Source organism: Typopeltis vanoorti, chromosome 23 (assembly GCF_054136105.1).
Source record: "Typopeltis vanoorti isolate ZY-2024b chromosome 23, IOZ_Tvanoo_1.0, whole genome shotgun sequence".
Lineage (NCBI taxonomy): Eukaryota > Metazoa > Arthropoda > Arachnida > Uropygi > Thelyphonidae > Typopeltis > Typopeltis vanoorti.
The window spans coordinates 67,232,485-67,247,183 of record NC_143571.1 but is presented as its reverse complement, the minus strand read 5'-3'; the positions used below and the strand labels follow the sequence as shown (position 1 = coordinate 67,247,183).

At 34.5% G+C, this 14,699-nt stretch overlaps 1 long non-coding RNA gene across 5 annotated transcripts in view; it reads left to right on the top strand.

The window, feature by feature from the left end:
* LOC150093928 (uncharacterized) overlaps positions 1–14,699 on the top strand; it is a 159,312-nt gene that overhangs the window by 47,479 nt on the left and 97,134 nt on the right. Inside the window, exon 1 of one of the 5 annotated variants that reach the window (XR_016550336.1) lies at positions 4,069–4,273. The exons of 3 other annotated variants lie outside the window; for them this stretch is intronic. This is a non-coding gene — a long non-coding RNA (uncharacterized LOC150093928). Of the gene's footprint in view, positions 1–4,068; positions 4,274–14,699 lie in introns of those variants that run through there. One more of the 5 variants, XR_016550332.1, reaches the window with a different exon arrangement.

The window sequence follows — 14,699 nt, the reverse complement described above, 5'->3', positions numbered from 1 at the left end:
TACGTATAGCATAATTACGTAAAAAGAACAATTAAATTGAACTATTGAGATGTCAAGTAAAATTATACCTCTCAGCTCATTGGCAAAATATTTCTAAAATGGCATAAGATGTTTACGGTGAGATTTTCATATGAAATTCTTAATTATTGGAATTATTTAGCCAGCGCTGACTAGCATAACAAAGACCAGCCCACCAAGTTAAAACAATGTTAGTTCTACCTCCGGAAACGACTATTACCAGGCTCATTAACAAAACATATGTCTCGTGTGAAGTCCAGGAGGAGAAAAAATAGAAGGAAAAAAAAACGGAATTGTCGCGTGCTCCTTGGAATCATCTGCAATAGCATTCAAGTCAAACTGAAGGAAAAGTTGATGATTGTAACAAGCAATTGTAACTATAACCTTTACATCCGGCCCTCGGGTTTTCGAGGGTACTCTAGCACTTCCCACCTGCCCTAGGAAATGTCATGAAACGAGCCACATGACCGATGCAACCACTTTATTTTAGTATAGCCAATTATTATCTCACTGATCACTCTCTTCAGTCTTCTCTACATCCTCATACACTGACAATTTCAAGTGACGACTCAGTCTATAGTGACTGTTCTTACAAAAAAAAAGAACTCCCTATGTAAAAAATACTGTTTAATTCATGAGAATGCTGTACCAAAATCCTCGTCAACATGTTTCCTTGCACTATAATTACAGACTGTTTTACTAGATGGTGTTAAATAGGATTAGCCAATTGATCACGATCAAGAAATTCCCTCCCATTAGCGAGTCAACAGGATGTCTTAGTAAACTCGCTATCTGTAACAATAACATGGTAAAATTGGGTTCATCGATATTATCCATCCTCTAAACGGTATTAGAAATTGACAACCAGACACTGTACAACAGCAATAGTTCTTTTAGCGGTTTAACAGTTTTATATATATATGTGTGTGTGTGTGTGTGTGTACACGTCATCTTAGAATTGGGGAGATAACTGGTTTGTTTATTTATTATTCGTGGAACAAAACATAGTTACGAGTTCTTAAGATGAAAATGTCCTCGCTAAAGAGTTTAAAACGTTTTATATTATCCATGAGAAGAAGAGGGATATGAAGTAACATGTTTAGTTCAATGGCTGCTTTGGTTTTTTTTCATTTAGCATTTAATACAGTTAAATTAGGAATTTTTACAGCTCAAAGTTCTAGAAAATAATTATAGCAGAAAACGACAGAGATAGGAATGTTAGTTTTCATATCAGAAAAATCTTAAAGGAAGATGAAAATATATGAAAGAAAAAAGAATGAATGGAAAGGAGGAAAAAGAAATGGAAAAAAAAAGAAAAGAACGAAGAGCAAAATTCAAGAGAAAGAAAGACAGAGATATGAAAGATGAGTAGAAAAGAAAAAGCGAAAAGTAGAAAGAACATAAAAGAAAAGCAAGTGAGACATGCCACAGAAAAGAATAAAAGAAGAGTGAAATGTAAAGAATAAAATGGTGAAAGCAAAAAGATAGAGAGAGAGAGAGAAGAGGAGAAAGGATAAAAGCAGAAGAAAAGAAAGAAACTATAAAATAATAATAGAAGGAGAAAAAAATAGGAGTAAGTGTCATATAACAAGAAGAAAGTGAAACAAAATAATAGTAAGAAACGGAAAACAGAGGGAAAAGAGCTAATAGATAAAAAAGAATGATAGAGAAAGATACCAAGAGAAGAAAGATAACTAATGAAAGGAGGAAATATTCAGGGGAATAGCTGAAGACTGGAATAGCAGACTGAAAGAAAAGAAGGAGTGGGGAGGAGAGATGGAAGAGGAGAGAATTGTGGAACAGCCTTTAAAGTGTTATCACTATCGGTTAATCTCACAGGGGCAATTAGAGCAGAAAGTTGTCTCTATGACAACGGAGGGGTGTGATGACGCTAATTCGTTACTGCGCGCACTTTTTTTTTTCAGGCCTCAAAAAAATTAATTGAGTTGTCCACGCACATAGAAGTGTTTTCAAAAGTCTATAGAAGACGTTCAGATTAAAGAGAGATGCTAGCATTTCTCGTGAGGGAAGGTGTGTCGAGCAGCACGGAGCCAAAACTTAATCAGCACTCTCTGTTAGATAAATGGCAAGTCACTATCGGGTTGTCTGCAGTTGGTGCATAACATCGTCAACCCGTTGCATTTCGGAGCCAATATCATAATTATCGTTTCAGCGAAATTACAACAATTTTCACTGCTAACCCGATCACTCTTTTTCCCTCGTGATGTCTCATTCGCCTTGGAATAGCTTCATGAGAATTAGGGCCACAGAGCGAGTAATTATACCCATTAATTACTTCCCGGAAGCAACGGTTCCGCTGCTATGTGGACACAGTGACGCGTTCTAGCAAAGAACAGCAGTGAAATGTGATGGAGGGGAGTGGACGGGATGCAAGATCGGGTAAAACCACCGTTTACACTCAAGATATCCGACTTCCCATGAATGAGTGCACAAAAAAATTGCCACACTTAGAAATGGTGACAGTGTTATCCCTATCCAACTTTCTGAATATCCTCTACACCGCAATTTATAACAAAAACGCTTTTATATTAGATTCACGGTTGTTTACCAGAAATATGCATTTTTGACAAATGACATCAAAATACATTTTGTGACAAAACTTGACTGGCCTGCAATCCATAAAGCATTCTGAGATACGGAATATGTGTTTGCATTGGCGGAATTACAGTCGATGCTATGTGACCAATATTTTATGTTAATCGAATGTGTTTTCCGGCCGGTTTTTCCCTCTAGGAAATCCAAGGGGAAAAACCCTGTCACCTTCATGAGTCCAGCCAACTCACTCTTAGTTGAAAAACTTAAAAAGATTCATCGTTTTTAGACAACATTCGAATCTAAGTCTTTCCAACTGAAGGTCACATTTTGGTAATTTTTTATTTATGATATTTGAGTGTACTTTTATACATTTTGTGCACTTTTATATTCTAATTAGAAAAAAAGAGCAAAAAGAGCGTCTTTTATATGCTCTATGCACTATGTTTGATAGATGTACATCTTTCCCAAAGGTTAGTTAGTTGGATTAATGGAACCGGTTCCTAATATCTATTCATTAGACACGTTAAAATATTGTCCCATGGACAATAAAGTGGACGGCTATTTGTGATTCCTAGTTTGCTAATATTTAATATCGTTATTCTGTGGTGAACGCTTTTGATTTTATAGTGTTAATAATTTTGAATAACTTTAATTTTAAAATTTTGTTTACATTTAAGTGCATATGTATTACACGTTCATATTTTCAAGCGTATGTTAAATTTATACTTGATTCGTTTTTGAGCTCTGGTTAGGGGATGTTTAGAAGGCTGTCTTTAGTTCAAGGGTTGTGTTAATGTACTAAATTTTGCGTTCACAAGCATGTAAACTTGTGGCCAATAATGCCTGGAAATTCTCATTCTTAAAACCCTAAATTTATTAAAAATACATAAATAAAATACTTTATATGATATAGTGTTATTTGAGAAAGGTTCAGTGGGATAAAATGAAAATTTTGCAACGTTGTGTTAGGCAGCGAAACCGGTTAAAGATTGATTATGTCCGGACATAAATGTTTTCAAGTGTAGAATAGCCACAGATTTCTCAATATCTTTAACTGAATGTTTTGGCATTGCCAAATGCGTAGTACTTCCATTTACTTTAAAGAGTAATATTCTATTTCGTTAATACCGTAGGTGGAGTAGCACGTGTGGAGGAAGCTAAATAAACTATTAATTAGATCTTTATGTTGGAAAAAAAAAAGTAGTTTAATATATAGTATTTATTAAACCTGTCTTTTTGTATGCACTGCGGTACAAACTCAAACAGCATATTTTGACTTCGCGAAACTATTTAGGTGTTCCTATTTTTATTTGTGTCAGTATACACACACACTATCCTAATGAGAAGTTCCATCAAAGGTTTCTTCAATTTCTCCCCTCTCTCTCTCCCTTCCTCTCCTCTCTCTCTCTCTCTCTGTGTGTGTCTGGATGTATAAACCTGCATCGCTCTCAGCAAACACCCATTACCCGACGTCGCTAAGGGCGTCCCAGTCCAACCCTTTTGTTGCGGGCTCAGCGGTCGGCAAGGGGGTGATGTCACCATGCATGCGACGCGAGTGTTACACTTTATTAAGAGACAACAGCTTCAAGTCATCATTCTTACACTGTCAACACACTCGGCGAGTCCTGTTTCTGTGTTTGGAGCAGCTAGCGACACGCTATCTAGGCCTAAACAGCAAAATCCTATGCATAAATATAAAGTGAGTATTTATTATTCATTCACTCCTGTGTGCGTCTGCAATTTGTCCGCGACATGATTGTGACGTAAGATATGTGTGATGGCTGCTGTTGCTACCTCGACGCTGTTGTCTGGCTTGTTAAGCGAATCATTAAAATTGCACGAACCAAGGCAGCTTGCATTTTACGTTTCTTTCTTTCTTTCCTTTTTTTTTTTTTAAATTTAAAATCTGGGGCGTCTCGCTCTCAAGATGTGTGACTCCTTTCTCTGTTCTTCCTTAGTATCGTACGGAAGGGTGCATTAGTATATATTAGTCAGTCAGAATGGGGACTTTATTTCTTTTTTCGCAAACACAACAAAAGAAAGCATTTCATGTGTGTAACGTTCGTCTTAATTCTTCTCTCTTTTTGCATTCATTGCATTTTGGAAGATTGCTGAGATTAAATTTCACTTTGAAATAATGTCGAAAATCGCACATAATTATCGACAGATTTAGTTTTGTTCTGCTCATCCTCTCTTTCTCTCTCTCTCTCTCTCTCTCTCTCACTTTGTAAAGAATAAGAGACACATTAAGTGCTTTTCAGCTAAAGATTGAGTGAGTTCTAATACTGGAGGGGGGGAATTCTCTTATCTTTTTTTTAAACCTGCATAACAGACCAACTAGCCAGAGACACACACACCCACTTACCTCAGATGACTTGAGTGTAATTCACCAATCCCAGTCTTTTCCCTCATTCTGTTTATGTTTCCTCCATCTCTCTTTATACCTGTCTTCTGGTTCTTCATTCTTTATTTTCCTCTCTTCTCTTTTGTAACATCAGATAATATTTTCTCTCCTGTCCAACTGGGCGCTCTTCTTCACTAAGACATTATTATTAATCTCATCTGCTAAACATTAATAAGCGTGTTAAAAACTTATTATCTCACTAAACCCTAATAATCACGAAATGCATTTTTGGACTAAGTTATTCGGAAACTGTGATTTTGTGTGCAGTAAAGATTTTATGATGATCTGAGTTACTCTAATGCAATATTGATATTCGGTAAAAATACTAAACTTTACGTTATTTGCATAAATCATATATTTCTATCCTTGATAAGAATTTGAGTAACAATCTTTAATGAATTTATAACCCTAAAGAGATTGAACTGTTTGAGCATAAACCAGAAGCATATTCTGGTTGAGAAGATGCTTTGAATGCTACAGTGTTCTCTTTTCAAATTTCTTCTTCTTCTTCTTCTTTGCTTCGCGTATTAGGCAATTGTTTGCCTGTAACGTTTTCGAGGGGTTTAAAAAGTCTTCTACCCATCTCCTCCTGGGTCTTCCTCTTGATCGGTGTCCCTTTGGTTTATATTTCCAAGAAATATTCGGCCATCAATATTCATTCTTTCTATGTGGTTTTTCCAGTTCTTTCTATAGTTTGTGATGTCTTCTGTTATGTTAATTATGGATAACTGTTTTCTTATTTCTTCATTTCTTATCTTTTCTAGTCTTTTATAGTTTGCAAGCGGCTTACGAACTTCATTTCTGCAGCTTTTATCTCGTTCTCCCCAAGTCCAGGTTTCACTACCATATTTCAGAATTGGTTTGGCTATTATTTTATATACTTTTATTTGGGTTGTTCTAGACATCTCTTTATTGAAGTGGCTGTTCAAAATTCCAGTGACTGCTAGGAACTTTTCAAATTTAGGACACAAAATATCATTATTGTCAAAATTCTTGAATTCTTTATTCCCAGAATAATTTTGGATGCATTCCTAGTTTGGTTCATTTCTATTATATTTCTTTGCAAGATTCATTTTAATTTAATATATGATTCTCTGATATTTGACCTATTTCCTAACGTTTATATATCTGCTACTTGTAAAAGTTAAAATAAATTTAAAAACTAATATAAAGAATAAATTGTGTTTGTAAATATATATACACAACATTTCTTTTTTTATATATCTCAATGTATCACGATTCTGGTATGACTCATTATATTTTAATGATTTATATCAAACAGTTAAACTATTAAAAGACTCAGTAAATATATTATTAGGAGTGATATGAAATTTGTAAGCATTTTTTAATATGTTCTGGCTCCTGTCCACAGATGTTTTTTTTAACAGCATTAATTTCATTATTGTAATCTGTCATATTCATCTTGCCAATTGTTACTGATATCCCAACTTTGTTACGTCACTGATTTATGAATCCATTGTTAAGTTGGCTGCCAATCCAACAATATCTGACTAACTGCAGTGTTTCTCCAACAAAAGTTCCATTCTATGAGACAATTTGATGATTATTAGCAAGCAGGATGTATAACTATTGACTTCGCTAAAAATCACTACAGCAAACTGTTGTGCTTATCTTGCAGACTTCTAGACGCCCTCTGTGTTGGTCTAAAGTTCAAGGTTGTCTTTGTTTTCAACACCAGATAAGGTGTCACAAAGTACCAGCCAGTCAAATGTCTAGAAGGTTATAGGAGTTTAGTGTCCTCGTCTAGGAGAGAAAAAAATAAAAATAAAAATAAAATCCACCAAAGAAAATCACAAAAGTTTGCATGGTTCCTAATAGTTGAAATTATTAAAAAAAATCTATTTTGTGTTATATACAATCACTAAAAAAGTTGTTGGTCTGACTCTACTGCATCATGTTTCTTGATAGAAATCAGGAAATAGGCATATTCAGTTGTAAAATTTCTCATAAAATTAGTTTTTATTCCTAATATTTCTAGTTTGAGATATATTAGGAACAACAGCAGAAAATTCAAGCTTGAGTTCATTGATTTGGTTTTAATTTCACTATTAATGTGAAATAAGCAGTTTAGGAAGGAGAAAAGTACAAATATTTATTTCTGAATTCTCTTTGTTAAGTTGCAATCATTGCAGATATTGATTTGAATATGGAATATTTTTTACATCAAAATGGGTAGCAAATCCAGTCGGTTTACTTGGGATTCTTATTAACAAGTAATCCAAATTATCATGTGTACTCCTTGAGGGTACATATCAGGAATATGATATGATAATGATGATAATAATGATATATATATATTCGTTTTTACTCGGTAGAAAATATTATAAATTAGTTTAAATGACTGATAGCGAGAGATAAAGGTATGACATGGTTTTTTTTAAAAAGATACTACTAGTTTCGTTGAATGGATCAACTTCTTCAAGTATCACAATCAAAGAAATATACAAAAAATAACAGACTTAAAAATGGCATTAACAGTACTAGTCCAAAAAAACAGTAATACATTTTGAAAACAGTAATGCGAGCTTGAGTTCCAAATAAAAGTTGACTACGTGCTGTCACGAGTGCGCCAGTATTGAACAAAGGCAATGTGTGCGTCAGAGAGATTGAAACTTAGGCTGTTGTTAATATGGGAAGAATCTAAGGTAATTTCTCTAGATTCGACAATCTTTCTTTCAAGTTCATCATAGCACACACGGATATTAGAAGTGTTTGTGTCCAGTCCACAATGTGTTGGCGGCCTTCATCTGAGTTAACAGAGAAACGAACGTTGCTAGAGAGAGCGCTGGCTCTAGTCCTGTTGTAGGAAATATCTCTACGGTGTTCTTCCATACGCAGAAGGATGGATTTAGCAGTTTGGCCGTAGTATGGCTTTTCACAATCACATGAAATCTTGTAGACTCCTGGAAACTAAGTGGGAAGATGTTTCTCTTTAGGTTTACTAAGTATGGAGCGAAGTTTTGGGAGCGTGGTGAAGCAAGTTCTGAAGTTAAATTTCTTGAGAATTTTAGCTAGTTTTGGTGAAAGAGAGCTGATGTAAGGCAAAGAAATAAAAGCTCTGGGGGGGGGGGGATCTTCAGAAGCAGTTGAGTGACGGAGAGAAAGACATTTATCAATCTCATTAGGAGAGAAACCATTATTAATAAAAGTCTTTTTAAGAAAAAGGAGTTCATTTTCAATTTCTGTTTCTTCTGTAAGTAAAGATTTGGCCCAGTGTGCTAAGGTGGAAATAATACCAATTTTTTGCGGAGGATAGTGATGGGAAGAAGCATGAAGGTATCTGTCAGTATGAGTAGGTTTTCTAGAAAGTAAGATTTTAATACTTTCAGAACATCTGGTAAGCTTCAGATCTAGAAAGGGGAGGCACTCATCGGATTCCAGTTAAGGTAAAACAGATTTATATATTGCTATCTTGTTACATTTTCCAATAAAAATATTATATATTTACACCCCTCCCCCCAAATAAAATAAGCTTTCTGAGTACTGTCTCTGTGGATACCGGTATACATGCTGTAATATGGATTACAACTCGTGCAATATGTATACTGATGGTCAAAAGTTTGTCCAATCTTCATAGCGAATGTAGATCCGTTATTAAGATTAGGGACAAACTTTTAGAGATAGTTAAAACAGCGAGGGACTCAAACAGGGATGTTGTATGCCACAAACATTTAAGATGTACTTAGACTCGGTGAAAACTAAATAAATGAAAACTTTAAAGATAACTAAAAATATGCTGTGAGTAGAGAGGGCATGAAGACTCATAGATGTGCGTGTTGGAGTTTTACGGAAAACCAAAGGGAGAAAAAAAGTCGAAGCTGTGGATTACTTCAGATGATGTATGAGAGTTACGTGTATGGACCGCCAGACGAACTCATACATTCGAACAGAGATGGAGGTTGAAGAATCTCTAACGAAGAGAATGGAGGCACGAGCCTTCAAATGGTATGAACACATCCAGAGAATGAGAGAAGAACTATGACCATTGAGAATTATGAATTTGTCTCGCCCTGGAGAAGGAAGACCAAGAGTCGCATGAAGAAGGGACCATGTGAACGAGATGGAGAAAAAGAGGCTCAAAAATCGAGAATGGAATCTTAGTACAGACAGATATTGACAAGCGGAAACACCTGCAAAAGAAAGGAAGTTATCAACATGCGTTAACTTTAACCTCATAAATACTTATGAGGTTAAAGTTTAATACTAAGGGTTACGGTTCGAAATCTCACCCCCAGCAACAGAGATGTTTGTGAATATCTTTGGGTTGTAGATGATTGAAACGGTTCCATGTTCGGTCTCTATAGAATGGTTTGGGGCTTACATGATTCTTAGTCCACCTACAATACATTAAAGTATGACTTTGAAATCTTTCGTCGGTGAAACTGTCATCAGTAAGAGAAAGAATGAATGAAATGTTGAATATAAATTCTTTTTTTTTTATGCCTAACCTCTATGGTGGTAATATACTATAGATGCTGCACGACTTCATCTGTGAAATCAATTAAAAATAAAAATAAAAATAATGTAAGCATCTTCTTGCACTAGTAAATCAAATATCAAATCATTGACACACATTATCATGTTAGTGATTTATTTGTTTTAAAAGAAAACAGTGAGATAGAGTTGATTTCTAAAGTCTATGACTTTGGAGAAAGAACCTGAAAACTAACTCATTGGTTAAATAAACATTTTTTTGCTAAGGAGGATTTTAAAAAAATCATTTTATAATCATTTAAATTTAATAAGGTTATTCCCCCAAGAAAGGTTTTTGTGTTGATGTACAGGAAGTGTTTTGACTAATTTAATTCATTTCTTTCCATATTTTTTTTTCTTCCGAACACGCATCTCTATTAGGTTTACACTTTTTTTTTTTTTTAAATTCTTATTTCTCATTCTCTCGCACGCTCCCCAAAACAAAGCTACGAAGAAGTTACAAAGGAAAAAAGCCACTCACTCACTCTCATCAAGAGTTATGCATCTTTGCCATTACTGGCGCGGCATAAACTGTAGATTATTACGTCACTCACTGCAGGCAATGCCCGTCTTGTATCTTAAGTCTTACTTTTACATAAAACCTGGCACTTTCTCACCGTGTACTGAACCATCGAACAGGTGATTGCATGTGTAATTATGATTGGTCGCTCCTCTTAGCTCTGTTTCCCAAGCTGTCAACACTTTCCCAAATATCAAGAAGGGGGGGGGGATTTTGAAGTGTGATGGATTAACTTCCATTAGTTTTATTCTCCCCCCCCCCCCCTCGGTAAATTCACCAATTACCAGAATGCATGTTCAACTAAACGTTAACAGCAAGTAAGGAAACACTTAAACATGAGTATAACCTAAAGACAGACGGAAGTGAGCCCCTAATTGGAGCCAAAAATCTATTGCTATGTCTTAGTAGAAAAAAAAAAAAGAAAAAAAAAGTGTTCCTTATTCTTGTCTGAAATTTATCAGAAAAATTATGATAAAGTTCAGATTTACTTCCACACATTTTTCATAAAACTGCAATGATTTTTTTCCGATGTTCAAGTAATCTCAGATGATAGCGTGTATTATAATAGGTTTAGTGTAAACAGTATCAACTTATAGCGCAAATAAATAATTTTGACCGAAGTTTTTAGAAGACTGCAAAATCTTCCAAGATTCTATTTTATATATTTATATAAGTATTAAAATGTTGAATAATGATCATGTGGGACAGTTGTTCGAGTCCTTTTTTTTTCTGTATTTGTTGCTAATACTGTCTGTAGATATGACTTGATCTCGGGAGCAGAGTTTTCGGGTTGTTTAATCTCTAGCCCATGCACAGTGGAGGAATTTCAACGTTTCTCTTTTTCTTCAATCACTCATGTTTATTGTCATCATTTTTCTTTTTTTTTTACTCTCTGTCTCTCAAAGTAAGCTTCATAGTTTATATGCGATCATTAATTATTTATTTTCTCATATTTTGTATTTACAAAATTTCTCTTCTTATTGATTAAGCAAAAAATTTCTGCTTCCGTTTGGCTTGCTCTCCATTCCAGCAAGATAAAAAATAATAAATAAATAAATAATCTGTTCTCTAGGTAACATATTGAAATCAATGTGATTCAAGCACCTAAGCCTAAGTGTATTTGTGTTCTCTCCCAAATGACAGTCTGCTAAAGAAATGTGGTATTTTAATATATTTTAAAGGCATCACACCCATGCAGAGTGTATTAAAAATGTCCAAAGACTCGACAAGCGAATAATGACAAGCCCCGCAGGTTTGAGATGACCTTGAGTCTCATAAAGGACGCCGAACAAGACCAGACAGCCCCGAAAACGTTATTAATCCACAGTGTGAGCGATCACATTTAGTTACCGCTTGCATTTTTTCAGAAAATGTCTCCCTCTCTTTTTCCCCAGCAGTCCCTAAAGGTTTCCATCATTCTGCACACAGTAGGACAGTTTTTTTTTTTTTTAAAAAGGAAAAAAAAAAAAAAAAAGAGGTGAGAGGGAGCTGAAATATCAGGCCTGGGAGTTACATTCATGTTTAATATGAGAAGTAGGTCACCACACAATGGTATGGTATGGTGTGACGTAACCAGCTTCAAAATCCTGGTCTGGGGTAACTGAGGCCGATAACATTTAGGCCTCCCCGATGCTGCCGTCATCCTACCTTCATCCCGACAGCAAGGAGACCCAGATCGCGTGACTGCTCCAGTTTTACACGTGGTTCTGTAACTCCCCCCCCCCCTTTCGCTCTTACCACCCGGTTCTAACAAGTTTAATTTTTTTTTTTTTTTTAAGGGATTTGTGGTTGCACTTCTGGCATCTGTAAACTATCTTGGCGTGCTTGATTCATATTTTTACTGCAGCATTGTGGCATAGAATATCAAGTACGCAATTCAGATACACTCTGACTGTGTCGATAGTAAATTTCTCACATTTTCTTTCCATAACAGTGGGAAGGACAACACTGAATCCCTCTTTTCTTAAAGAAAGCAAATAGCAAATTTAGAAATATATGCAATCACATCATACATAATATTTCCTCTCTCTCTCTCTCTCTCTCTCTCTCTCTCTCTCTCTCTCTCTCTATTCTTCGTTCTCTTGAATGCCTTGGACCAAATAATACAAAGAAAGACCAAGACCAAGTTTGAATTAATAAACAGTGCATGACTAATATGAACGTTATGCCATTCTAGACGAAAGCAAAATCCCTTACTACAGTCTAAGTCATAATGCGTTCATGATTTATATGCAGAATTATTAAATTAATATCTAAAATAAAAACGTTTAATGTGTGATGACGCCATAAATAGTCTTCCTGTCACGTCTATTTTGAAACCTTGACCGCTTACATAATTACAGTTCTGTAATCTCTTCATGAGCAGAAGAGATCTGTTCCAGATTATAATAATGAACTAATATTAGCACAGTGCACTAACGTCTATGATCCAATACGTGGATGAAGAGATAAAGGATTTTTTTTTTGAGAGGAGTAACTCGAATCAGATTTTATACAATAGAAAGCGGCAATTTTAATTATATAATATTGATTCATCAGTGGATCAACATGTAATTTTGGTTCTTCATAATGTTAGTTCGCCAGTGAATCATATATTATTGGTCCACTGACGAACTAACATTATGGACCAAATAATACAATTACACAAGAGAATGCCAATATTTTAAATGCAGATATGTTTTAAACTAAATCGTTTATTTAGTTTTTTGATTTCTTAGGTATCCAATCGAAGATAATCACTTGCTCAAAGAGTTTTGTGCACATGCACACTCCCTCCTGTCACGACAACTGCAACAGAACTCCTCATTCCCAAAATTTGAGTTAGTGATTTGTGTACAACAAAAATTTGGCGAATCTCTCATGCTTTATTATGCATATGATATTATCAGTTTAAGGAAATTAGCAATGTTGAGAAACTAAGCCTCTGGAACTCCTGATGGCTTCTTTAGATACCATTTCCCGAATAGGTTGTTTGTTGGTTGTTAAAAAAAAACATTTCGCTAACTTTGTAATCTTAGACTTTTTTTTTTGTTTTTTTTATGGGGTTAAGTAAAGGATAAAAGTGCACACATGCGAAAGACATTTATGCCAAAAATCTTGGAGGGTATATACAAGAACTGAGTTATAACTTGGATGTATGATGAGATAAACTGGAGCAGACGTTGAACTTCTTCATCGCAAATAAATATTTTAAACAAATATACTTCAAACTGTTCCATAATATTTGTTACTATATATATATACACATATATATATAGTCATTTTAAGGGTGATTTAAACAAATATATTAAAATTTTATGTAAATGAGGGGTGTTGATTACTGTGTTTATTTTCGTGGCAGATAACGATTCTTGCTAACCCGATGGATTTAAAAAAATATTTTTACAGTTACAATTATTATTATTAATACAACACACGGGATATGAAAGGTTGATCCATATATTATATTATACCTCCCCTCTCCTCTTTTTTTTTTCCGTTTAAATCTGAATCTCACATGTGAGGGATTGGCAAACCGTCGTATATTTAGTACCATCAATGAGCTAAGCTGGATTTTCACTTTTGCTGGGTAAAATTATCTAAAAGCACTTGTAGAAATCTGGAAGATTCCTATAGATGCTTTTAAGGAAAAAAAAATCTGGTCATTTATTTCGAAATTCAAACAGATAAAATAAATACATATGAACATGTTGGGAAAGGGGAATGAAGACACCCATTACGCTTATTCTACTGTATTATTTCTAATTTATAAGAATTTTATTGTGTTTTCAGTATAGAGCATAAACACTATGCATTTCTTTTAATCTTTTTTTATATATAAATTTAGATTGCTTTTTTTTTTTATATTCTGCGGTGAGCTCATTATATTATTTCCTGGTTAAATAACTTGAAAAGTTTAACTCTGAAAAGGAGCTATATCATTTTTAAACATCAATTCGAAGGATTACTTAGTTTACATCAACCAACTCAATACATAATTCTACCATGCTTGTCAAGTCTATTTACTATTAATACATGCGTTTGTGTATACATTTAAATTTCAGTGAGAATTTGTAATCCCTCAGTGCACGTCTGTTAATTTTTTTCCTATTTTTATAAATCAGTTACATATCTCATTATTTTTCATTCCTTTAACAAAACCAGTTTGTTGCATTCTGATATCCATTCAAGTCCCGATGATTGAGGAATTGGAAGAATTGTGCAACTTCGTTATCACAATAATGCAGTAATTACATTCATATTCGTTTTATTGCAGTTTTAGATTAAGTGTAGCTAATATCACAACATACAGATAAGGTATGAGTATAATGAGTTTAAAATGGTGGGCATCGTGTGTGTGTGTGTGTGTGTGTGTGTGTGTGTGTGTGTGTGTGTGTGTGTGTGTGTGTGTGTGTGTGTGTGTGTGTGTGTGTGATTTTTTTTGTAACGAAATACATTTTCATTTCTTAGACATGTGGATTGTAGGATTTTACATTCCAAATAATTAGTAATTTAGTACATTTAGTAGCACTAAATGCTCATTGCTCTTGAGTGAGACTACCGCCCCGCTTTTATATTGCTGGAGTGTTAAAGAGTTCCATGTTTGTGCTCTAGAGCAGGGTTACCGGATTATGGAAAACATGAAATTAAAAATATAAAAAATAAGATAATAAAAATCCTTTATTTGCTCACGGTACTGATGTACTATAGCTTTGCAACTTTTTGGGT